This window comes from Eptatretus burgeri, chromosome 1, assembly GCF_056783735.1.
Source record: "Eptatretus burgeri isolate ZD-2024b chromosome 1, Ebu_testis_v1, whole genome shotgun sequence".
Classification (NCBI taxonomy): Eukaryota; Metazoa; Chordata; class Myxini; order Myxiniformes; family Myxinidae; genus Eptatretus; species Eptatretus burgeri.
Window position 1 is genome coordinate 62,355,561 of NC_140961.1, and position 15,333 is coordinate 62,370,893.

The 15,333-nt window shown below is 41.1% G+C and overlaps 1 protein-coding gene and 1 long non-coding RNA gene across 4 annotated transcripts in view; one reads left to right on the top strand and one right to left on the bottom strand.

Moving 5' to 3' along the window:
- LOC147034590 (uncharacterized) overlaps positions 1-15,333 on the top strand; it is a 170,480-nt gene that overhangs the window by 98,761 nt on the left and 56,386 nt on the right. The gene's annotated exons all lie outside the window — the stretch shown is intronic.
- On the bottom strand, positions 444-6,801 carry LOC147034592 (uncharacterized). Its single transcript, XR_015059348.1, has 2 exons — positions 6,034-6,801; positions 444-1,783 (listed from the first exon to the last, which is right to left on the bottom strand). It is a non-coding gene; the product is annotated as an uncharacterized LOC147034592 (long non-coding RNA).

Consider the following 15,333-nt stretch of genomic DNA (forward strand, 5'->3'; position numbering starts at 1 on the left):
CTTTTGTTAAAGTCCTCGTGGCATATTTAACGCTCACCAATAAATTCTAGTTGATAAGACACCCAGCTTAACATCCCTCTGAAGGAAAGAACACTCACCGATACCATTCCAAGCCAAAAAAGCACTCAGCAAGTCACAGGATTTCGAATTGAGTCGAAAATCGAACCCAGACTATACAGCTCAAAGGCATGTATGCTAATTTTTCCATATCCTGACAGCTCTCAAAATTTGGTATAACCACACAATAATTGCATAATTACGGCAGTTCTGTCATCGTACTGTAATAATAATCTTCGTACCATTATCCAACAATGATCATTGCAATTCCGACTAAGACTGCAATCTGTTGACACATTTTTTTGTATGGCCTTCTCTTTCTATGCCTGGTGTTGGCTGTGATGAAGACCCTCACCAATCCTGGCCAAGAATTGAGGGGAGTCAACTGAGGATTCTCGAATATACGGTTTATTGAAGTTGCACAGCACTTGCAAGCGGAGGTGGCACAGGGACCAACCACAGCAGTCAGACCCTGTACCACACTAAAAGTTACACTCCAAAAGTTTCATATATAAAACCTATTCCTTGGTGGAGAAAAGCAAGCAAAGAAAGAAACAACTGGCAAGTGGGTTTTCTCCCCCCCTTCCTGCGGCCCTCGGGTAGAATTAGCAACAAATAGCATCTTTCTCACGCTTCAGACAGCGAGAAAGTGCCGGCACATATTCATAAACAGGAGCAAATCCGTTGTAGTTCTCCAAGACTTGTTGACACTCCACTGGAATTCATAACAGCCTGCAAAAGCTGCTCTCTGGCAAGGCCAGGCTGGCTTGTAAACCAAATTGTAAAATGAAGACAAACGCTTTGGAGAGACACAATTTGAAGCAGCCAGGACAAAGGTTTGAATCCAGACACCCGATTAATGCAATTGATGAATGTTTAAATAAGTCAAATGTACAAATATGGGCCAATGGGCCATCACCTCATATGTCATAACAGTATTCCCTCCTTGGCCACATTTGGCCATATTTGGACATCAAACGACATAATTTAAATATTCTTGAGCAAGGGAAAAACATCACTTACAACGAATTCGATTTTATAGCCAAAATTAAATTTATAAAACCCAAAATGATTATATCACCCGTGATCACCATACCCTGTTCCTAGAGGAGATAGATATGCATTACACCAGTCCAATTAACAATGGCAGTGAACGCTCAGAAAATACAGTCGAGGCACACCCCGTTGACTTCAGGGGAAGGTAGATTTTGGCAGGCAAGAACTTGGGCTCCTTGCTGAGTTGAAGGTTATGAAAAGGATCAGAGAGGTGACCCAGAGTCCCAGCCGAGTTCGGCCCCTTGTAACAGCAGTTCAAAAGAGCTATGCATGTTGGATGCAGTCATGGTGGCTGCACAAGCCCCCAGCCACACCACTGAACACATGTTGCAGGATACTCGCCGAGTGGCCACCAGGGCCTTCGTTGTGCATTGAGGTAGCCACAGCAAGTGCATGATATATTTGCAGAGCAGCACTCCGCGTTTCCACGCTTGCCTGGCCGGTCTGGCCTCACAAAACGGCGACGTCAGTTCTTGCCCAAGCTTCTCCTCAGTGGGGTTTTTTTCACATGTTCATCTTATCTCCTTAGGAAGGGGGGAGTTTCATGATCACATGTTGAATGCCCAATCACCCAAATCTGGGTTCTCTCCATCGTCCAATCTTTTGGTTGAAGTTCTTTCAAAGCTCCACTTGACGAAATCGTACAGTGCATCAAAGACTGCTTTCAACACTCCGAAACAAACAAAGCATCAAATAAACACCAATCAACAAACTTCATGGGTTTATGTATTTCCACAAGACTGACAAAGGTTCTTACAAAATGCATTCAACTTGCATTATTTGTCATATCAATATTTTATCCCTTTCCTTGTTATTTTTTTTTCCCTTTCCAAAACATGCGAAAATATGCAGAAATCTCAGTTGTACATATACTCAAAACATTCATCTCATTTGCTATTTCCATGTAAAAGCAAACAGTCTTTATCAGGGTTCCAAGTTCTAATCAATAATTCTTTTCACCAAAAAAATATTCCATTTTCTATACAAAAAATGAAAGTTAGCTACTTCTTTCAAGTACCGAATCCAATGCGATTCGATTTTTCACAGTTACCATTTTAACATTTGCAATCATTATCTGCTAAACAATCCACAGTTTCATTCACAAGCAGTTCCAGAGCAACTGCCATTATTTATTTATTTTCCCAGTTAACTTGGCACTTCTGTGCTGATGAAAGATGGTCAAGTCAGTGTTAGAAATACCTCAACTTACTTATGTAAATGTACAAGAAGTACAACTTAATAAAAATCATGCACTTGTCCAATTAATCAGAAGACAGATAACATAGGTAATATTTAAATTGGCTTGTAGCGTCATTGCACTGTTTTCAATAATATAATTCTTTTATTTTGATCGATTTAACATTTATTTCATCGTCATGTTTTCTGTACTCCGCATAATTCTCGTTTTTGTTTGTCTTTCCACAAATTGTAGAGTCATTATATTTAAATTACAGTCAGGTCAGTATCATCTCCTAATCAGTGAGAGCAATACAGTTACAATACATGGTACAATTTCTAATTCCATTTAATTGATTTCATGATTGCTGTTGGTCTCGCCATTCTTTATAATTCTGCATTATGGTTATGTAAATACCATTTTTTTTGTTTTTTTTTTATAACTTTATTTCTAATATGTAGTGTTGACCAATCTTTCGATCAATTTAATAACAGAGACCCTTTTTCAATATTATGTAAGTACCTTAACTTAATATATTATTATCTTGATTCAATTCTCAGTAACTTTTTCCTATCCTCAATTAACAGATTATCAAAGTCCTTCGGGAAAGGATTCTCAATTTGTAATCTCAAAACAAAAGTTTATATCAATAATGACCAAAAGAAACATCATGGTTCGTTCCAAATTGGTTCTTTTCCCCCAATTTTCCTATTTTTATGAGCTTAGTCTGAAAGTAACTCACACGGTTTCCATACACTATCTCCATCTTTTATGTATTTGACAACCAATCCGGTAAAAGGTGTGTGAAAATCACTTTTCTGATTAATATCACATAGAAACATTATCATGTGTATCACTTGTTGGTCTCATTGATCCTAAGATTATTCCCATCACCACCATTACAGGTCAAAACACACTGGTGTACCGTGTCTAGGTGTTCGCAAAACATTGTGCAGATCACACCTGTGTGTTCGCTTATCATAATTCACAAAATAGATTCCCAAATAATTCAAAGATAAGTTATTCACAGAAGTAATAATTAAACATGAGTAATTCACAGCAATATCATTGTCGTCACAGAGTGCTTCCATCCATCCATCAAACCCTTTCTGCTGTCCATCTTTTAAAAAAGTCTTTGCACTTGCCACAGCAAAACGCTGCGCATTCCATCCAATTTACTCTGATCATCTCGGCATTTGCGTAAATCCACTTTAAATACAAATCAATTCCTTGCTCAAAACAAACAAAGCATTTAAATCCCCCTTAACATCCAATCTTACTTAAACAGCCCCACGGTCTACCATTCTGACAATAAATAGAATTGTCCGAATAAATCTAATGAATTTACCCTGACAGGTAGAGGCCCATATAAACACAACAGACATGTTTTTTTTTTCTGTCCGTTTCCCACACAGAAAGCTATGCAATGAATCTCAACGTATGAGGAGGCAATTAGGCCCATAAATCCTGTGTAATCATGTTGTGTGGTGTAAGTCTTTCTCTGTGCTTCATTAGTTCGCGCTCTCTGGCGGTTTGTTTCACCTCCACTGCTGCTCCTTCCTTCCAGATTGATGTCGTTGCTAAGCAACCATTCCTCTACATCCCATAATCCTCCACACCTCGGTCTCGCGTCGCTCACCATCCAAACTGTTGTCCAATGTCGGTAAAATTGAAAAAGCATCGCCCTCAACGCCATTCCCAAACAAGCAAAACAACTCCCGAACTTCCCGGAACCCAAAACCCTCCATCGGGAGCCGCGGAATAGGTTTGGAGAAGGAAGTACAGTACACAAAGAGCACGAATCTTCGCAGATATGGTGGCCACGAAGATATTAAAAACGCATTTTAAAATACCAACTCCATGCGCATTTCAACACAATAGCTCCCAAGCCATTAAACCTTGCTGGGTTTAGCAACCAGAAGATTACCTTCACAATGCCTGCGATAGCTCACCCCGCCCTCAAATGGACTTCACTTTCATCTCATCCCCAAGCTGAGCTGAGATTCAAACACATTGTGGAGAGGGCTGGCCAATCACATCACAACATTACCGTCACCACTGATGCATATGCTCACCTGCACTCCCACTCGCTCACCTTTTCTTTCGCACACCTCTCTCTAATTAACTATAAACCATGGAGGTTCAAAATGTATAACATGAACACAAAACCTCCCAACAGCATCCAACACCAGGAGCTTCACAATCTATACCCCTCCAGTTCGCCAGCCAGCATGACTACCGAAGCAAAACCACTCCACATTCAACTGTGTGAGTTTAATACACCTTCCATGAAACTCCCGACTGTGCATCCCTCCATCAGTCAGGTATACAAATCATTGGAGCAAGAATGAACAACCCAACAAATTCTCTTGGCGCAGCCCAGACGTTACACATGTGAAAACAGGAGGCACCAAACAACAACAGATCGCTCCACTCCGGCGCCAACCAGCACACAAAGCACCCACCAAACAAAGGCCAGCAACAGCCATTGCTGAATGGAACTCCGCAGCGTCAGAATTGTTACGGAAACCTGTAACCATCCTACGAGCTCGATATATTTTTCCGTGCATATCAATCCTATGTCCGTCCGAGTTACCCTAAGATAATCATGCATACATCATCATTTTTATCATTATCATTATAACAGGTATTCAAATGATGCTCTGAGGAGACCATCTGTTTATTACGTATGCAACGTACAGTGTTCAAAGCCAAAATAGCATACAGAGTTTATCGAACAATGAGAAAACCCGAGCCTTGGTCCATTTGACTCCCACAGCTTAACCACAGTACAAGTGGTGTAGGGAATTCTCACACATAATCTCCAAACTGTCTGCCGAAGTGGTTAATTTCCTATCGAGTTCACACAGACACACAGACAGACACACACACACACACACACACACACACACACACACACACACACACACACACACACACACACACACATCGGTAAAAACACTCTCAATGACATTCGCCCATCACTATGAATTAATTAGCAGCACGTGCAGAATCGGTCATCATCATCCTTCCTCCGTATTTGGTGTGCGCAATTCACCTCCTCCAAAGTCTTCACATTTAAGATGACGACCAATCATTATCTCCATACAAACATACAATTTGTTCCACAAATACAAGTTCCAGGTTGGAACACTTAACTTATATCGAACACAAACTCAACCTTCCAACTCACATTGTATTCGCCTCCTCGCTCGTTTACCTTGTGTACGTCCTGTCTCATCTTGTGACCCCGTTAGCCAAGCTGCTAACTCTCTCCAGGGTGTTTCATTCTATCTCGAGCATCCCACTCTGCCCTCCATCAACACAGAGCTGACGGTGTGTAATATCTTTGGATCTAAGGACCCGGTCAGCGAGAAGGGATCCTGTCTTCGCGATGTCCATGTTATCCAGCCCTGCACTCACTTACAACATGTTCCTTTGGGTAACTCTATGTTCTTTGGAGAGTTATTCCCCATTATATGTTCTTAACTTGTCACTAGCCAAAAGCTCTCTTTTCTCCTTTTAGTGTGCAGGATCAGAGACCCGGTCTTCTCAATTGCCTTAAAGCTTTTCTTCCTCTGAAGGACTCTGGACCCTCTCAACTATTACAGGATTCAAACCTGCTTCCCTTACTTCACTCGGACGTACCTTGTCCTCTGACCTAAACCTGTCACCTGAATCCGGCCTAATAGCTCCTATGCTTCTCCAACAAACCGCATTCGACTTTCCTCATTTACCATTACCAGTTCGGAACCCGCGCAGACCCCGAAGCTGCGCTCAACGGAGATCCCTCAGGATCGCGGTGTCAGTTGCGTTCGACGGAGATCCCTCCGGATTGTGGCGTTCAGGACCTGACAGTGTCCCATCTGGGGTGACAACTGTGATGAAGACCCTCACCAATCCTGGCCAAGAATTAAGGGGAGTCAACTGAGGATTCTCGAATATACGGTTTATTGAAGTTGCACAGCACTTGCAAGCGGAGGTGGCACAGGGACCAACCACAGCAGTCAGACCCTGTACCACACTAAAAGTTACACTCCAAAAGTTTCAAATATAAAACCCATTCCTAGGCGGAGAAAAGCAAGCAAAGAAAGAAACAACTGGCAAGTGGGTTTTCTCCCCCCTCCCTGCAGCCCTCGGGTAGAATTACCAACAAACAGCATCTTTCTCACGCTTCAGACAGCGAGAAAGTGCCGGCACATATTTTCAAAACAGGAGCAAATCCTTTGTAGTTCTCCAAGACTTGTTGACACTCCACTGGAATTCACAATAGCCTGCAAAAGCTGCTCTCTGGCAAGGCCAGGCTGGCTTTGAAACCAAATTGTAAAATCAAGATAAACGCTTTGGAGAGACACAATTTGAAGCAGCTAGGACAAAGGTTTGAATCCAGACACCCGATTAATGCAATTGATGAATGTTTAAATAAGTCAAATGTACAAATATGGGCCAATGGGGCCATCACCTGATATGTCATAACATTGGCTTTATGGTTAGGGTGGTGGGCTTTGGATCCAAGGGTCCTGAGTTCAAATCCCACTCAACTGTTGAATTAATACCAGGTGGGGCTAACTCGACCTGTCATCCTTCCGAGGTCGGCAAAATGAGTACCAGCATGCTGGTACACAGTGTCAGAGTGGCGACCCGACCAGGATTGTGCCCAATAGCCAAGGAGACTGCTTAAGCAGCACCAATGCTCTGCACAGAGTATGGTCCCCATCTCCTCTCCTCTCCCCCTTCTCTCTCTGCAATTATTTCCTGAGAAAATTCATGTTTCTATTACACTTGGCATTATTGCTCAGTAAGTGACCCAGGCTAAAATTGCACTTCCATGTTTCCGCTTCAATCGAATGTTGAAACTTTCACAGCGGCACAGGTGCACATGCACATGATATCAAAATGACGTCCATGCGTGCATGTACAACAATTCCCACGCCAAATTGAAGGCAGATGTTGGGTAAGGCTATACTGTATTACCCTCGCCAAAGGAGAGGGCATTGCATTTGGGTCCGTTTGTCTGTCTGTCTGTCTATCGCCTTCAGGTCACAAACTTAAACCAATCCTCACGAAACTTCACCACATGGTAGAGTTTGTCAGAAGGAAGAAGCGTTTGGTTTTGGAGGTCAAAAGGTCATCAGGTAAACATAGGCCAAAGGTCAACAACTTAGGTGAAGTTTCTAAAATGCTCAATTTTCATCCTATTGACTTTAAATTTGAAGAGGAGTTGCATATTTGGTCATTGAATTCAACCACCATTTATTTTTGAGGTCAAATTTGTTTTATGGATTTTGCAAGTATCGTGCTCTGCACTATGTATTCCTCTTGTTTTCTGTCAATCACCTACAAGTCACAATTCTAAACCGATCATCGTGAAACTTTACAAAGTTGTAAAGGTAGTCTCAACTGAGAAGCCTTTTGATTTTGAGGTCAAAGGTCGAAGGTCATCTTGAGGTAAAATTTCTAAAATCATTTTTCATTTTGTTGACTTCAAATTTGAACAATATTTGCTTATTGTGTCAATGGATTGGGAAACCAGCTATTTTTTATGTCACAAGGTCAAAGGTCAACTCAAGGTCAAACTTATAAAATACTTCTAAAATCAAGATCTTAAAAATAATCAATTTTCATCCAATTGACCTCAGCTTTGATTAGGACTGTCAATTTTAATCTAAAATATAAGGGTATGTTCTTTTGAACATATGAGTCCCCTCGGACCATGAAGCTATCGTTCTTGTTGTTAAAGGCCGTTATGGGAACACAGAAATAAGGGTATGTTTAGCAGCGTCATCATGGTTGGCGTATTGCAATATAATATATTAGCGTGATTAAAAATACCGTTTTTTCCTCGCATCTTCATGTCTGTCAAAAAGCCAGTGTCAAGGTGCACAACTACAGCTCATAACGTATCTATTGAGGTGATTTTCGCCCCCCCCCCCACCTGCTTTCCCGTTTTCACGACACTGTCCACACAAAATTTATCAATCAATTCTATACAGAGTCCGGGCGACTCAATCAAAAGGACAATTTGATGTATCCCAAGCAACGTTTGGTGAGCGGGGTGCATTTTGAAAGTATCATGATCTACATGATGTCATTTTCATGTTTGTCAGTTTGTCTGTCTGTTTATCACCTAAAGGTCACAATTCTAAACTAATCATCATGAAACCTTACCTAGTTGTAGAGATAGTCTCAACTGAGAAGCCTATTGATTTTGAGGTCAATGCTCAAAGATCAACTTGAGGTCAAATTTCTAAAATCATTTTTCATCTGACTGACTTGAAATTTGAATATGTGTATATTGCTTCACTGGATTGGGAAACCAACTATTTTTGAGGTCAAAAGGTCAAAGGTCAACTCAAGGTCAAACTTCTAAAATCATCAATGTTCAACTGAAAAATCATCAAGTTACATCCTATTAACTTGAATGTTGAACAGGATTTGCATAATCCATCACTGAATTGGGAAAGCAACTATTTTTGAGGTGAAACAGTCAAAGCTCAACTCAAGGTCAAGCTTCTAAAATCATAAAATTTCATCTGAAAAAATGTCAATTTTTATCAGATTCAACTGAAAATTCAGCAGCAATTGCATTGTATATCACTGATTTTGGAAACCAACTATTTTTGAGGTCAAACGGTCAAAGGTTAACTCAAGGTCAAACTTCTAAAATCATAAATTTCAATTGGAAAAAGAACCAATTTTCTTCAATTCACGTGAGCTTTGATTAAGATTGTCAATTTTAATCTTCGTGAAATGGACAATTTGATGTATCCATGGCCACCTTTGGAGATGGGCATGGATTTTGCAAGTATCATGCTCTGTACAATGTCTTTCTTCTTTGTTTTGTTTGTCCGCAAAGAACTTCAGTGTTTTTCTCTGCAACTGCTTGGCGGATTGAGATAAAATTTTCACCATCTGAGCAACTCGTCATGTAGAATGTTTTGTTGATAATAATGTTGTCATAGGTCACGTGATGTGGCCATGTTGGAAAAACGGGAAAACTTTGGACCTCCAGATCTCTGAAACCTCACCAAGGAAGAAATTGAAACATGGCACATGGCAACTACCCTTCGTGGGGAACAAGTGATTTTTATGACGTCATAGGTGCCTTCGTTATGACGTCATAACTACATATGTAATATGTTACATCTGTTCAGTATGAAAGATTTTGAGGGTCATGTATGGATAAAATGGTGCACAGAAAAAATATGATTTTTCAGGATTGAATCCATTCCAAAATAACGAAATATAGTAAACATTTAGCATTTTATTATCTTTTTTAACACGATAATCGCATCGTTTCGCATATGTCCTCATCCACATAGTGGACTGAGCCAAATGCCAGGATTGAGGGGGGGGTAGAATATTCCATAAGCATAATTTAGTAACATAGATGGATTTAATCCATAGCAAAATAACAAAATATATAAAACATTAAGCATTTTATAACTTAAAAAACTGTAGAAACAATAAAAAAAAATTGTAAAGAATATGTTGAAACATAGAGGAATGAAATCTCAAAAAAAAGAACCAAACAAGGTAGGAATGACACCACATTTTGATGCCACAATATGACATCACAATCCTCTTATGGATTACAATCACAACATATTTTGACATTTTACTTTTATGTGGGATTGTGATGGATGACAAACAAGAATGAAGATGAAGAAGAATAATGAATAAAAATAACAATGAAGAATGATTCCACATGACGATGCCACAATATGACACCACAATTATCTTAAAGATTAGCATCATGGCATGTTTTGACATTTCAGTTCTGGCAAGTCTGTTTCACAAAGACCCGTGACAAAAACTTTCCTTGGCTGACCCCACAATGATGTGGGAATAATCAGGGGGACACAATCCCACACAAAAGTAAAATGTCAAAAGATGTCATGATGCTAATCCATGAGAGGATTGTGATGTCGTATTGTGGCATCGAAATGTGGTCTCTTTCCTTCCTTGTGGTTTTTTTTTTTTGGAGATTTTATCCTATGTTTATACTTTTTTTTTCCTTGTGTATTTATGACATGAAAGCCAATTCCTTAGTCGAGCAGAATAGCTTAAAGGTATGCACACTCAAATTTGAGCTTTCTATCCTGCGTTCAAATCTCCACCCAGCTATAAACTGTCAATGGTGTTTCACGTGCAGTGAAAAGCAAAAATGTGTGCACCATCTCTCTGAAGGCTGTTACACCAGATGACCCATTTTGCAACACTGCTGGCATTGGAGAATGTGAAACATCCCACGGTGCCTTTCACAAAGAGTAGACGAGTTTATCATGTCCACCCTGGTAACTGCCAGTCAAACGTCAGACCTGGCAAGCCTGTTTCACAAATACCTGTGCCAAAAACTTTCCTTGGCTGACCCCACAGTGATGTGCGAATAACCAGGGGTGTTATAAGAGTAAAAGAAAAAATAAGATGAAAAAAATACCTTATCTTATCCCCAGATATGCCTCTCAAGAATATCTCCAGAATTTCAAAATTCTGTCTCTCAAGAATATAAAAGGACATACAATGATATACAGTACAAGGAACTTTGGCACAGGAGTTGGCCATTTCTCCCATCATGCCTGTGCTTCATTCACACACAACTCACAAAGCTACCGACAAGTTATGGCAATATGCCTCTCAAATTTCTTGCTTTCCCCATAACCAGAAAAAGTGTAAAACTTTTTAATTTTAAGAAATAATCAAGGTCAACCCATTCCCCACCACTATAAATGAAAAATTACAGAATCCATTAATACAACTATTGTTATTAAATAATAGCAATTCGGATTTTTTCATTAAACTGTAAGAACTAAGGTACTGACTATTGGTATACACAGTTGGAAGCTAATGTAAATTATAGAATAGTGATGTGTGGTTTTAAGTTTTGATGGTTGATACAACATACTAAAATTGTTACAGCAAAGCTTATGATAACCCTTATAGTACAGCGGATAAGCTCTCATATTATAACAATTGTGCATTTTATGAGAAAAGCATGACATTTCTAGCTTAGTTAGTATATACCATAATGTTTATTTTCAGATGTGGAGGGAAGTCAGATTTGACCTCTGAGGACCGTGAGAGGTCAAATCCAAGATGGCCGCCAGTCCACCGGGTCTAATGTTCAAATGCGCTTAATTTCGGAACCAAACAGTGTAGAAAAACATTTGAGGTGTCATTTACAACTAAATTGGGGATGCCCATTCATTTGATGATACGTTTGAGATTGCCAGAATTCAAGGAAATGCATTTAGGTCAAGGTCAAGATAAAATGTGACCAAAAATAAGCAATCAGTTGAAAGAATTCAAGTCTGGAAATTTTGTGGTGCACAAAACCAGCAACAAGTTCTCTGCCATGGCACTTGACCAGTCCCATGAGCAGAACAATTCAGTGGTGAAAGGTTCTGGTGAGGCTATTGGAATGACTGGCAATCCAGGAGCATTCAGACGCTGGATACTTTTTTTTTTTGAATCCGAAATGAATTTGAGCTTTCTATCCTGAATTTGAGCTGCTCTATTTGAGCAGAGGGCAGGGCCAGAAATTGACAGGATCAATGCAGAGTTTAAGGGACAGGCCATAAAGGAACAGAATGATGCTGGTGACACTGGACACCATCACCATGACCAGCAACCTGGAGTGCAAGCAGCATTCCTGAAGGAAGTTCAGGCACTTGTGATAGTGCTGGAAGAGATGGGGAATCAATTGTGAGAACACAGCCAAGACCTACTAGTCATTGACACAAGGGACATCATGGACACCCAAGTGGCTGAAACTGGGAGAAGGATCAAGACCCTCAGTGAGGATCAGTACACAAGGTTTATTACAGAAAGGCTAGAACAGTGTAGAACACCTGTCACACAAACAATTTCAAAGAACAAGTTGCCACTCTTCAGTAGGACACCGGTCAAGATTAAGTCAAAACAAAAGGCACAGCTCGCAGCACTGAAGAGTGACTGTGTTCTCTTTTTGAGGATGTACATCTCCTGGCAAATATGAGATGGAAACATGAAAAATTTCTCCTCCCATGAAAACCATCCAGCCCCACCAGCTCTGTCAACTGGAGGAAAAATGCGAATTGGGGATAAAGCAGATCTACTTTGCTGCCAGGAATCAGATCTGCTCAAAAACAACAGTACACCTGTGGCTAATGCAATAATTCTCAATGGTGCAGCTGTGGTTCAAATGATAAATCCTGGAACATCAATAATATTTCACGAGTATTGAGAAAGAGTGTTTGCACCATACATCTCTGCTCAACTTGAGAAAAGCAGCCGCAACGACCTTGTCTGGGATGTTTACCTACCTGTGAGCCTGAAAGCCTCAACCAGACAGAAGAGGGGAAAGGGTACTAGGAAAAGGGTGGCTCCTTCTACTGTGATGCCAAAGAACTGGAAAGACTTCCTTTGATGCAATGAGAACAAAACCAAATTGTTTGCTTTCCTGTCGCACAAAGCTGTTTATCTTCCTCGAGCAGAGGGCAAGGAACTGTATGCAACAGATGCAATTTGAGTCCTCTGCTCTCCTGCTGAGTCACACTTGGCCTGCCTTGTCCCATGTTCACAAAAGGAGGCCGACACTCGTGTACTTCTGCATGTGGCAGATGCTGTGCAAAGGGGGTGTAAGGTGACCATACCAACTGTGGATACTTATGTGTTGGTACTGGCTGTGGCTTCATTCAGCAAGGCAGCTCCTGATGAGCTGTGGGTTGCCTTTGGTGTCAGGTCAAGCTTTTGTTACATAGCTGTTCACGAAATGGTTGCCACAATGAATCCAACACAGTGTCTGACTCTTCCAGTCCTTCAAGCTTTCCCTAGGTGTGACACTGTATCTGCATTCGCTGGCAAAGACTGCAAAGAAGACTGCCTGGGAGACTTGGAAGTCTATCCCAGAGGGGAATGATGCTTTTAATGACCTCCTATACATGCCAAGTGAGATCAGTGAAGGATCAATGTTACTGCTAGAGTTATTTGTGGTGCTCATGTACGACCGAACCAGTGAGAGTACAGAAGTGAATGATGCCAAGAAACAGCTCTTCACAAGAAATCTTGAACTCGAGAGAACATTCCTCAAACCCAGGCAGCACTCAAGCAGCACATCAAGCACACTTGATACCAAGCCAACTGTTCGAACTAGGCATTGGTCCTGGATCCTGAGATGCCAGATCCATCTGACTGGGGCTGGACAAGGGAAACAATTGGGTGGCAGCCGCTTTGGACCAGTCTCCCTGAAGCATCAAAATCGTGCCATTAATTGATCCACTGTCGCTGCGAGAAAGGGTGCACTGGAGGCTGCAAGTGTGCCAAAGCTGCACTCAAGTGCACTGCACTGTGCTTCTGTTCTGAAGACCAATAGGATATTTGGAAAGTATGGATTGTGCAAATTCGAAAATTAGTACGAGTGGGAAGATTGATAGTTATCGTGAGCTACATTGATCCGTTCTAGTTTGCCGGATAGAAATTATATTTCAAAGGAAGTTGTTATGCAATTTGGTAGAAATATGTGGATATCTAGTGCTAATAGTGTCAAAGTGGTAGTGAAGTTTCACTATTATTGCATAGGTCCAATCTAAAATAAATGTATTAGCAAAAGAATGTCCAAAAGTTTTAAACATAATTTGACTTTGACCTTGATCTAAATGCATGTCCTTGGGTTCTGGCGATCTCAAAAGTATCACCAAATGAATGGGCATCCCCAATTTAGTTGGAAATGACACCTTAAATGTTTTCTACACTATTTGGTTCCAAAATTAAGCGCGTTTGGACAAAAGACCTGGTGGACTGGCAGCCATCTTGGATTTGACCTCTCACGGTCCTCAGAGGTCAAATCTGACTTCCTTCCACATCTGAAAATAAACCTTATAGTATGCACTAACTATGTTAGAAATTTTATGCTTTTGTCATAAAATTCACAATTGTTGTGGTTATCCATTACACTACTATGAAAGAAGTAATTTTTGATTGTGATTTCTTGTTTCTGAAAGTGAATCATCTCTTTCTTTGCAGTTTTCAGTTTTTTTCTGAGTTTGAAAGTTTTTACTTGTACAGTATATGTGGGATTTATATTGAACTAGCAATGGTACCTGGCGTTGCCGGGCAACGTCGGGTCCTTCCTCCCATCCTCCCTTCCCTCATCACATCCCAAACCCCTCTCTCCAGATTCCTACCCCACCCCTTCCCCTCCCTCCGGACTCCCACCCACCCCTCCGGACTCCCACCCTGCCCCTTCCCCCTTCCTCCCACCCCAGCCTTCGCCTCGCTCATCCCACCTGTTCCCCCTCCCACCCACTCTACCCCTTCCAGAATCACACCCCTACCCTTACACTCCCCCTTCCCCTCTCTCTTCCCACCTCCACTATTCCCCTTTCACCCTTCCCCTCCCTCCTCCCACAAAGGAATTTTCACAGGGTGTATATTAAAGTAAAGTGTTCATTTTCATAATAACCTCGAAAAAAAAAAGTAAAAAAAAAAAGAAGTAAAAACCAAAAGATTCTCAGGCATTTCCCCGGTGGCCTCCAAACTAATTAATTACGTACACAGGCATTTCACTCTACCAAGCCGATTTGCGTCACCTTCTCATGTTTCCGTCGTGAATTACATGTCCATCAGTTTGTTTATAAGCCTTGAATAAGCGAGGAGAGGACTTGAGGGAATGAGGAGGGATGTTAACCTCCTACAGATTCATGGACAATTCATCAGCGTTTGATGTCCTTTGGATGGATGTATGACGAGATGTCCCGTCTGCTGGCATTAGTACAGGATTGAACGAAATGTGGTACGTTCAAGCAGCACATTCAGACTCCCTTTGAGGGATGACACTCATCCTGTGACTGTCACCCTGTGTACCCATCATGGAATTGGAACTCTCTGAGGCAGTAATAAAGGCACTTTATTTGCCGCGCGCTCACAAAACAAAAGGTGGGGTTAAGCAATCAGTCACATACGTAGAACGTGTGAACGTGTCTGCATTTTGTTATTCCCTTTTCTCTGCAATCGCTTATCAGATTGACTAAAATTTTCACGATATATTGAAAATTGGCTCCTGT